The sequence below is a fragment of the Diaporthe citri genome (genome assembly GCF_014595645.1).
Source record: "Diaporthe citri strain NFHF-8-4 chromosome Unknown scaffold_5, whole genome shotgun sequence".
Taxonomy (NCBI): Eukaryota; Fungi; Ascomycota; class Sordariomycetes; order Diaporthales; family Diaporthaceae; genus Diaporthe; species Diaporthe citri.
In genome coordinates, this window is record NW_025064850.1 from 1,189,650 (window position 1) to 1,200,826 (window position 11,177).

The following is an 11,177-nucleotide window of genomic DNA, read 5'->3' on the forward strand; positions in this document are numbered from 1 at the left end:
TATTTTTAATTTTAATTATTTATTTTTTTAAATTAATAATTAATATTATTAATTTAAATTATATATTATATTAATATAATTTTAATATTTTAAATTATAAATTTAAATAAAATTAAATTAAAAAAATATTTTTATTTTATATATATATTTTTTTAATTAATTTTATAAAAAAAATAAATATATTTATTATTTAATAATAAAATAATTATAAAATTAAATATATTTATATTTAAATTATATAAAATTTTTTAAAAATTTAAAATTAAATATTATAAAAAATTATTTAAAAAATTTAAAATTTTTAAAATTTTTTAAATATATAAAAATTAATTAATATTAATTAATAATTAATTAATTAATATAATATTTTTTTAATTATTTTTTTATATATTTTTTATTATTATATTTTTAATATATTATTATAAATATTAAATAATAAAAAAAATATAATATTTTTATTATTTATTATTTTTAATTAATTTTAAATATTTTTTTAAAATTTATTATATAATATTTATATATTAAAATATTTATTATGTATTTATTTTTATTTAATAATTTAAATATTTTTTAATAAATATATTTTAAATATATATATAAAATTAAATTAATAAAAATATTTTATTTTATTAAATTTATTTTTTATAATATTTATATATAAAAAAATTTATTATTTAAAATATATTTTTATTAAAATTTTTTAATAAATATAATTAAATATATTTATAATAATAATTAATTAATATATTATTTTTTATTTAATTAATTTTATTAAAAAATATTAAATTAATTATTATATTAAAAATTTATTTATTTTATAAATATATTATATTATAATATTATTATAATTATTAATTATAAAAATAATTATAAAATTAAATATATTTATATTTAAATTAAATAATATTAATTAATAATTAATTTATTAATATAATTATTTTTTAATTATTTTTTATATATTTTTTATATATTTTTTAATTATTATATTTTTAATATATTATTATATTTAATTATTATTTTTAAAAAAAATTAATTTAAAAATTTATATAAATAAAAATATTTTTTAATTTAATTTTATTTTTTATTATTATTTAAAATTATAAATTTAATTTTAAAATAAATATTTTTAAATTAAATAATTTAATAAAAATTATAATATATAATATATTTTTTTAAAAAAAATTATAATCTTTATATTTATTATTATATATTTATAATTTTTAAATTAAATAAAATTAATTATTTTATATTTATTAATATATATAAATATTATTAATATAATTATTATATTTATTATAAAATTAATTTTATTAAAATTATATAAATTATTATTTATATTTTTATAATTTTATTAATATATTATAAAATAATTTATAATATATTTTAATAATTATAAAAATAATTAAACATAATTTTTAAATTTAATTTAATATTTATAAAATATAAAATTTAATATTTATTTATAAATTTAATAATATAAATAATTTATAAAATAAATTAATAATATTTTTATAAATATTATATATTAAATAAATATTTTTATAATTAAATTAAATTTATAATTATTAATATATATTTTTATAATAATATTATTAATTTAATTTATAAATTATTTATATTTTTTTAATTTTTTATTAAATTAAAATAATAATAATTATTTTAATAAAATAAAAAATAATATAAATTTTTATTAATTATAATTAAATTTATTATATAAAATTTTAAATAATAATTATTTAATTTATTTTTATAAATTAATATTATATTAAAAATTATTAATTTATATTAAAAATTTTAATATTAAATTATATTTATTAAATTATAATAAATAAAATTATTTTAATTTAATATTATTAAATATTATATTTAAATATTTTTATTATATAATTTAAATTTTTAAATATAAATTATTTAAAATAAATAATATAAAATTATTATTTTTTTAAAAAAATTATTTTTATTTTAAATATATAATATTAAAATTTTATTTTTTTTATATAATTATTTAATAAAATTTAAAATAAAAAATAATTTAATTTTTATTATATATAATTATTAATTATTAAATATATTTTATTATTTTAAATTATTATAACTAAATTAAATTAATAAAATTAAAAATAATTATAAAAATAAATATTAAATATAATAAATAATTTAATTTAAATTTATTATTATTTAAAAAAATTAATATATTAATAATTATATTTAAAAATTATAAAATTTATTTTAAAAAAATTAAAATTTTTATAATTATTAAAATAATAATTATAAATTATTTATATTTTTTAAATTTTTTTATTAAATTATTAAATTATTAAATTATTAAATTATTAAATTATTAAATTATTAAATTATTAAATTATTAAATTATTAAATTATTAAATTATTAAATTATTAAATTATTAAATTATTAAATTAGTAAATTAATTTTATTTATTAAATTAATTTAATTTACTTTTTAATGTATTTAAAATACAGTTATTATATAATAAAAATGCAATTTCTATATAATAAAAATGCAATTACTATATAATAAAAATGCATAAAAAATATAATAAGGATGCATTAAAAATATATTAAATTATGCCTATTTTTATATATCCTTAAGAATCTTTATATAATGCTATAATTTAATATTTAAAATATTAATATATAGCTTCTTAAATATATACACCCTTATTTAATATATTCCCTATTACTTTTCTTTTCATTCCCTTTATTCCCACTATAATATTGCAAGCTACTTATTATGCCTTAATAAAATATTTAAAATATAGTTATTTAATTAATATTTATAAGTTTCTTATCTACTTATACTTATTATTTTAACATTTATAAGCTATTTATCGCCATTATATAAGCTTTATATGCTAGTTATTCTTATAGCCTATTTAGGATTTTAATGTATATTATGCTTTATTCTTTATTTTACTTTATTTTAACCTATAATATATAAGTTAATAGCCTTATTTAAGTTTAATATAAAGAAATCTTTTATTAATTTAATATTAATTCTTTTAATGCTTTAATTATTTGCAGTAAAAAAGCCCCCTTTGCTATAGCAATCACCTTATTTACTTATATATATTATATATATAAATACTATATAATGCGCTTAGGAAGCCATCCCTTTTATAATGCATTGCTTAAAGCTTATAATATAAGCACTATTTACGCTTCCCTTACACTCCTTTTAAAAGTTACTAATAACCTGCCTAAGTAAAATTCTACCCTTATTTTCTTTACAACCTAAGTATATTTAATACTATTTTAATAACCAATATCCTTTCCCTTAATAAGTATAAAAACCCGTTTTTAACTCCCTTAATATACTCCATACTATATCCTTAATAATGCCTATTATAATTAATAGCCTTACTTAATATACCTAAAGCTTTATCTTAAAAGTTAATTAAATTACTTAAAGGCAATTTTATACTAGCTTTATAAAAAACTTATAACCTTTCTTTTTTACCTTATAATATATTAAATAACTTAAAAAATAAAGATATAAATATTAAAAAAAATAATAAGGAAAAGCAAAAGCATATAAATAATAATACTATATAATTACATATCATTATAAATATTAATGCATTAAAGAATAAAGATTAAAACAAGGTATTAGCTTAGCTCTTAAAGGAGCTTTTAAAGGAGCTGCTTATAGCCCTTAAGGGTTAAATAAATATATTTTAAGAGCAATTTAAAGATAAAATAATATTAAGCCATTAAGTTAAGTTTTATTTATATAAGGAGCTATTATATTTACTTATAATTTTTAAGTATAATTATTATACTTAAAATAAAAAGTATAAGTTAAGATTTATTTTATAAAAGCTATGGTTAATATAAATTAAGATATTATTTACTTATAAACTTATAAGCTAAGTATTGCATTTAAAAGGTGCTAAGGCTTGCTATAAATAAGTTAATAAATGCTTATATAAAATAATTATATATAAGAAAGAAATAAAAAAGAGGAATAAAGCAATAGCTATATAAAATGCTTATATTTTATCTTTAAGCTTTAAATACATTCCTTATACTATTAATTTACTATATTAAGAAACTTTAAGCATTTTTTAAATGCTATATTAAAAGCATTATTATTTATTTATATAAGATTAATAATATTAATATAACTAGCCTCCTTATTATCCGCTAAGGTTGCCTTTAAGTAAGATAAACTTAATATGCCTAAATTATAAGGGCTTATTAAGAGCCTTTTAAAAGCTAGCTATTTACTAAATATTGCTATTAAGTTTAAGTATTACTTATTAAAAATATTAAGAAATTTAATAGCTTAGCCCTTACCTTTATCAATATCTTTTAATGGCAATCTTAATGCTTCCCTTAAATTTACTTAATGCTTATAAAAAACTTAATAAATATAATATAAGTAAATCTTAAAAATATATTTATTATTTAGCTTTACTAGCTTATATATTATTTTTAGCTAATAATAAGCTAAAAAAAGAGTAATATTTAAACTCTTTAAAGAAAGGATTCTTATTATTTATATTAAGAGCTACCCTTAGGTGTTTTTTAGGTATTTTAATTAATTAGCTAAGTATAATTACTTAATATCTTATTTATTAAAAAAAGCATATGCTTTAAGCATATTAATAATAATTATGCTAACCACCCTTTTTAATATATTAATATTATTAAAAGTATTGCATATTTAATTTATAACCCTTATAAATATTTAATGAAATATCTTAATGGCATATAAGGGGAACTTATATTAAAAATCCTTTTAATAATAAAACATATTTACTATAAGTATTCTTTAAGAAATATAAGGACTTAATAACGTTTATATATAAAATAATTATATCTTAAACATTAAGTAAAATATAAGATAAATAATAATTAATACCATATATAATAAGCTTAATATTCTTATGTTTAACTTAATTATAAATAAATAAAGTGTAATTTAAATAGATTAAGATAAAGTATTAATATATATAATGAAAGTAACATAAGTATATTTATAATATAATGTAAATGCATAAGCAATAAATTATAAAGGTAAACTTATAAGTAATTAAGTGGCATTAATTATAATATAAATCCTTAGTTTTAATTAAGGATAATATAATTATTTCTTTATAAAGAAATATATAAGGTTTAATAAGTTTCTTAATACTTTGCTTAAAGTAAACTTAATAAAAAATAATAATATATAATACTTATATTTGCTATAATTTACCCTAAGGATTAAGCTTTACAAGATATTTCTTAAGATCTGCTTTTAAGTTAATATTAGGTAAATAAGGGGTTAATAAATAAAATATATTAGCAACTTGCTTTAAATCCATATTTATAATAATTGCTTTTTAAGATTAAGAAGAAGTATTATAATGAAAAGATTAGTTTAAAGAAAGATTATAAAAACTTTAGGTTTAAAAGATATATTTAAAAAGAAGGTAATAAGAATAAGATATGCTGGAATTATTAATATATATATAAGTTATAATAATAATTATATAAGAATGTTAATAATATATTAAGGTAAAATAAGGGAAATATATATATCTTTATTAATAATTAAATTAAATAATTTAAATATTAATTTATTTTATTTTATTTTAATAATATATTTAAAAAATAAATTTATCTTAAATATATAATGTTTTTTTAATATATTTAGCTGCTTTAGGAAAAAGGTAATAAGGAAGTAATTAGTTTTGTTAAAAATAATTTCTTATAAATATTAAAAAAGCCCTTAATTAGTACTTAAGAGGTAAAATAATATAATATAATATATATACTTAACTTAAGAACTTTAAATTAAAGTATTTATGTTATTATAGCATAGCATTAATACTTATTTCTTTTAAAAAGTAGATTTAGTGTATTTTATGCATTAAACTATGTAGCTTATTTATGTTATTTTAGCTTTTATAAATATTTATAAATATTATATTATTATATTAGCATAGCAATTCTTATATTATAGGGTGTTAATAAAGCTTTTTTAAATGAATTTTTAATTAATACTTAAGAAATATTATAAATTTATTAAGGAAGTATATTAAGATTTATTATTAAGTTATTTATTATTAATATAATATTTTATAATTATGTTTCTTTTAACTTAAGTATTTTATTAATAAGGCTAAATTAATACCCTTAATATATCCTATATATTATTATTATTATTTTAATAATATAATTTTAATCTTTAAGTATAAAGAATTAAAAAAATATGCTTAAATAGTTCCTTAAGATTATTTAGCCTTAGCCTTAAGGATAGTTAATACTTAGTTATAGTTATTAGTTATAGTGCCCTTAAATTACCCTTAATATTAACTTATTATACTTAATAGCACGTTCTTTCTTCTTCCTAACTTAATTATAAAAGCTTAATGCAGCATATATATTAACCTTATCTTAATGCCTTAATTATTCTTAAAGAAAGGTAATATTTATATTTTAGCTTATATTTAAGGTTTTAAAGAAATGTTATTTTAATAAATTTATCCTTTAATTAATATATTAAATAATATTTTGCTTTTATATATATTATATTTAATTTATAAATAATGTTAATAATGTTTTTATATATAGTTAAAGGAATTTATACTTACTTTGCTTCTTATAATGATAAGAATTAAATAATATGGGCTATTATAATCTTTATTATAGTATTGCTTATATACTTTGCTAGCTTTAAATACTTAATGGGTTACATAATATTAGCTAAATAGCATTAGCAAAATACCTTTTATTAAGCCCTTAAGTGCCATACCTTATAATTGCTATATATATTATTAGCTCCCTTATTTAATATTAAATTAACTTTTACTTCTCCCTTATTTCCTTTATAATATATATAAAGGTGCCCCTTAAGTCTTTATATAAATAAGGATAGATTTTGCTCTTAATATATATAAACTCTTACATTATATAAATAATCCTTATTAAGAAGCTATACTTATATTTAATATTGCATTTATACTTAAAGCTAAATTACATTTAATTTATATATTAATATTTAAGTTCTCCTTATATAATAAATAAAACTTATATTATTAAAAAGTTATAATGCTTTATTTCTTATATAATATTATATATTAATAAGTATAGCAATTCCTTACTTATTGCTATTTAAGTAATTAAGTATTAATAAAGCATACTTAACTTTACTTATAATAATTAAAATATTATTATTATTATTATCTTTAATAATATAATACATTAGCTTTAATAAAGTAAGATTTAGCCTTAAGCTATTTTTTATATCCCCCTTAAATTATATATATATTAATTTAAAGCGTATTTAAGAGTTTACTTAAATGCTAAATATATACCTTACTGCCTATCTTTATTATTTTTTGCTTCTTATCTTAATCCTTATTTAAATTTATATTATTAACTCCTTAAGTTACTTTTTATTAATCCTTATCTTATTAAAGTAAACTTCTTATATTAAGCAAAATAAAGTAATTATCCTTTACTTAAGTTAATAATAATAAATAAATAAAACGCATAGTAAAATAATAATAAAAAGCTAATATAAATAATATATAAGTATATTTATAAAAATATCTTAAAAAGCCAATCTTTAAATCTTATGCAATATAAATAGTCTTTAAGGTTTATATTACAATTCCTTTTAAATAATTTTAAAAATACCTTTTATAACTCTTTTAGCTATTTCCTTTTAGCCCTTATTTACTCCTTATCCTGCTAATACATTATTCTTAGCTATTATTATTATAATAACTATTAATTTAAGTAATATTAATATATCTTTATATATTAAGTACTACTTATAATAATATTTATATTATATTATATAATATATTTTACCTTATAATGCTTATCTTATAATATATATATAAAATGCATTAAAAGCATTATTTTAAATACATTATATTATAAATATATTCCCTTATAATCTCCTTAACTATCTCTTAATAATTTCCTTTTTATATTAAATTTACTTTATATATTTTTTTTAAAACTATTTTTAAATACGTTTTATTTAAATGCTTAATTCTTATTTTACGTTGCTTAATTCTTAGTAAATATCTTTTATTATATTATAAAGGCTATTTTATAATCCTAAATAATAACTCATAAAACCTTACATAATATTTACTTTAATTGCATTTAAGATTTATTTAAGCTGCATTTAAAATGCATTTATAATGCACTTTTATTATCTTTTAAAAGCCTTTAAAACTCATTTTAAATAAATTAATTTTTTATTTAAATGCTTACTTAATTCTTATTAATTTATTATAAAATACATTATTAAGCTATAATTTTTATTTCTTAAGTATACTTTTTATATATCTTGTTTTATATATAGATCCCTATCTTTTTTATACTTAACCTCTTTAGGCTAATGTCATCCTTATAATTCCTGCCGAGCTTTAGCGCATTCTTGCTGAGCTGCATACCGCAAGTCCAGTCCGGTATTGCGGCGCGCCGATTAACCAATTCAACCGAGTCGCGTGCATCACCACCCAGAACAGCACGGCGACCAGGTCTACGATAGCGGCAAGGGCACACCAGCTAGCCGCTAGAATAGCGTCCGGTGCGGCTTGGCGCTTGGCTGCAGGGTCCATCAATGCCGTCACCAATGGTGAAAGCGCCTTGGCCCACAGAGCGTCCCGAACAGGAAGGACTGCAGCTGCGAGGAGGGGGTCGCGATAAGGCGTAATTACACGGCAAAGCGGCAGCTACTGAACAGCCTGAGAATGTCTTTTGCAGGTTGTACCAGCATGTGCTCTCTGCCGACATGTCCTTGATCTCGTCACAGTGGCAGAGAACAGCCTGGGTGTTGGCCTCCTCAGCTGGGAGTGTCCAGGGCATTGCGTGTCGATTTCGCCCCTGCGCGGCTAGTTTTTTTTTTTTTTTTTTTTTTTAATACTAAGAGCACTATATTCCTCACGCCACCGAGAAAGGAAACTGACTACCTTTGCGCCTCACTGGGCGGGAGCACCTCGGGCACTACACTGGCACTACCGCTGGCGACGGATATGCGCTGGGAGCGGAAAGCGATCTTGATGCGACCTTCCATGTGTCCTCACAGGGTCATTGGTGACCGATCCATTATTGTCCGGATTCAAACACACCACTTTGGTTGGTGCTCTACGTTCTTGTCGCAGGCAGACGAGTGGAAGGAGGTCGAGCCTCCGTCCGCTCTGTCCAATCAGTCAACCAAGGCCCAACCCCGCGTTGACAGCTGCTGGGGTCCCGGAAGGCATTAGCTGGTAAACAGGGCCCAATCAATCTGCTGCGGCCTCTAAGAAGAATCATCTCACGACAGGCCAGCCAAACCCGGCATAGCTGCAGACGGAAGAGGCACAGGTCTCGGCGCGTTCTGGTCACAGGAGCCCTTGTGGTTGAAAAGGCTTGTCGTTATTTCGAGCCTGTGGACTCCGGACGACTTGGGGCTCTAAACGTGACAGAGTGCTGTGTAACTGGCATTGAATGCCTTCCGAGATGAAACTTCGGACGACCAGCGTCCCAATATACGTGATAAACATTTATCACGGCCAATCTATTTTTACACGCTATCGGTCAAGCAAGTCTGGAAGGTCTCACCTTGGTCTGGTCTCTTCGACAAACGCACATTGCGATCCGGCGGCATACCCGTTTCGCGATCAGACGGTCACACCTCATAATTCCTTCGGAGACATACCTGCAGCCCCGGCCGTGCGACGTTGAGCAGCGGTCGTCGGTCGGACGATTGGGCGGAGCTCAACCCGTTGCAGGGCAGCCGGGCAACCGGGCAGTGTGATCCTTGGCTTACGTTGCCGACAAATCGACGAGGCCATCAATGCAAAACTAGTTCGAGATTGCGAATCTCGAAATATGGCCTCTGGGGTTCGTATTTTGGTCACCCTTCCCTCGGGCTCCGGGCCCGGGGTGGTCTCGATCAACTTGAAACAACCCACCAACAAACAGCACATAGGGCGGGGGCAGCAGACCACTGGATGCCGCAACCCATCTGCAGATCCCCGAATTGTTTCAAGTGCCACACCCTGCAAAGAGCTGGAAAGGGCGGAACAACAAGATCGAGTAAGCCGCCCTGTGACACTGACTTGTTGATGGCCAGTGAAAGACACCGAATGCTCCATCGAACACCCCAATGATTCCAGAGCCTTGTTTGGTGGGACTATTGAGCCGTCGCCCCGCAAAAGGGGCAGGCAGTTGAATCTCTTGGGGCCCACTGAACGATGCACCGTACCACCTAGGGGAGGGTCGGATTCCAGACCGCCGGGGAAAGCTGGGGTCCTGTCTGCTTTGGGCAGAGCCACTGGCTAGCACGTGTCTTGTATGTGTTTAGGTGACCTGAGGTGAGTTGAGTTGAGCAACGACGCACATCAAACCAAGACATGGGCTCCCCGGCCATCTCTCCCAAGCTCGGAATTACCTTTCTGATCTCTACAGTCCCGCGCCGCCAGGGCGATGGTGAACCTGTGTGCGCGGCACACCACACGTGTCCGCAGCGCAATCACCTTGTGGACGACGGGAAAGCATGAGCCAACGTCCCACGGCAGCGGGTGCTCACGCACAGAAAGTCTTCAAGATTCTAATGCAGTTCGCCCGAACGCGTTGCATGGTGACGATTCCGAAAGTTTCGCCGTTTCATTGCAGGAAGACATGCGGGGTTGCTCTTCTCGTATCGAATTCGCAGTAACCCAGCCTGCAGCCTTCGGCCCTGCTCAGGTCTGCAATGGCCTTCAACACGAGAGAGGAGTGATAATACACACACCCTTGCGGCCAAGGATGAAGTCATCTTGTCCTCGGAGACCCGGCCGCACTGAATGTGTGTCATTGCAATGACGCGAGAGCCGACTTGGGCCTTCGAAATGCAGTCGCCTGTTCTTCCTTTCGAAAACCACCGCCCAGAAGGCGGCGTCTCACATGCCGATTGATCGGCTCAAGGCGCGAGCCGGGCCGCACCCGGTCGGGTCAGATCAGATCAGATCAGATTGTTCTCGTGTGTATCACTCTGCCAGCCTACGCTGACAGCGCTTTTGTGTCGCGATCAAGCTGCTAACTGTGCTGCTGCTGCTGCTGCTGCTGCCCAGGAGGCCCGCCGACGCGGGCAGGTAGCTCCTTGTATCGCCCATGAACCTCGCGGGTGCGTTGTGGAACCGCCCCAGCGCACCCGCGGTCAAAGCTTGGGCGACTTACTGCTC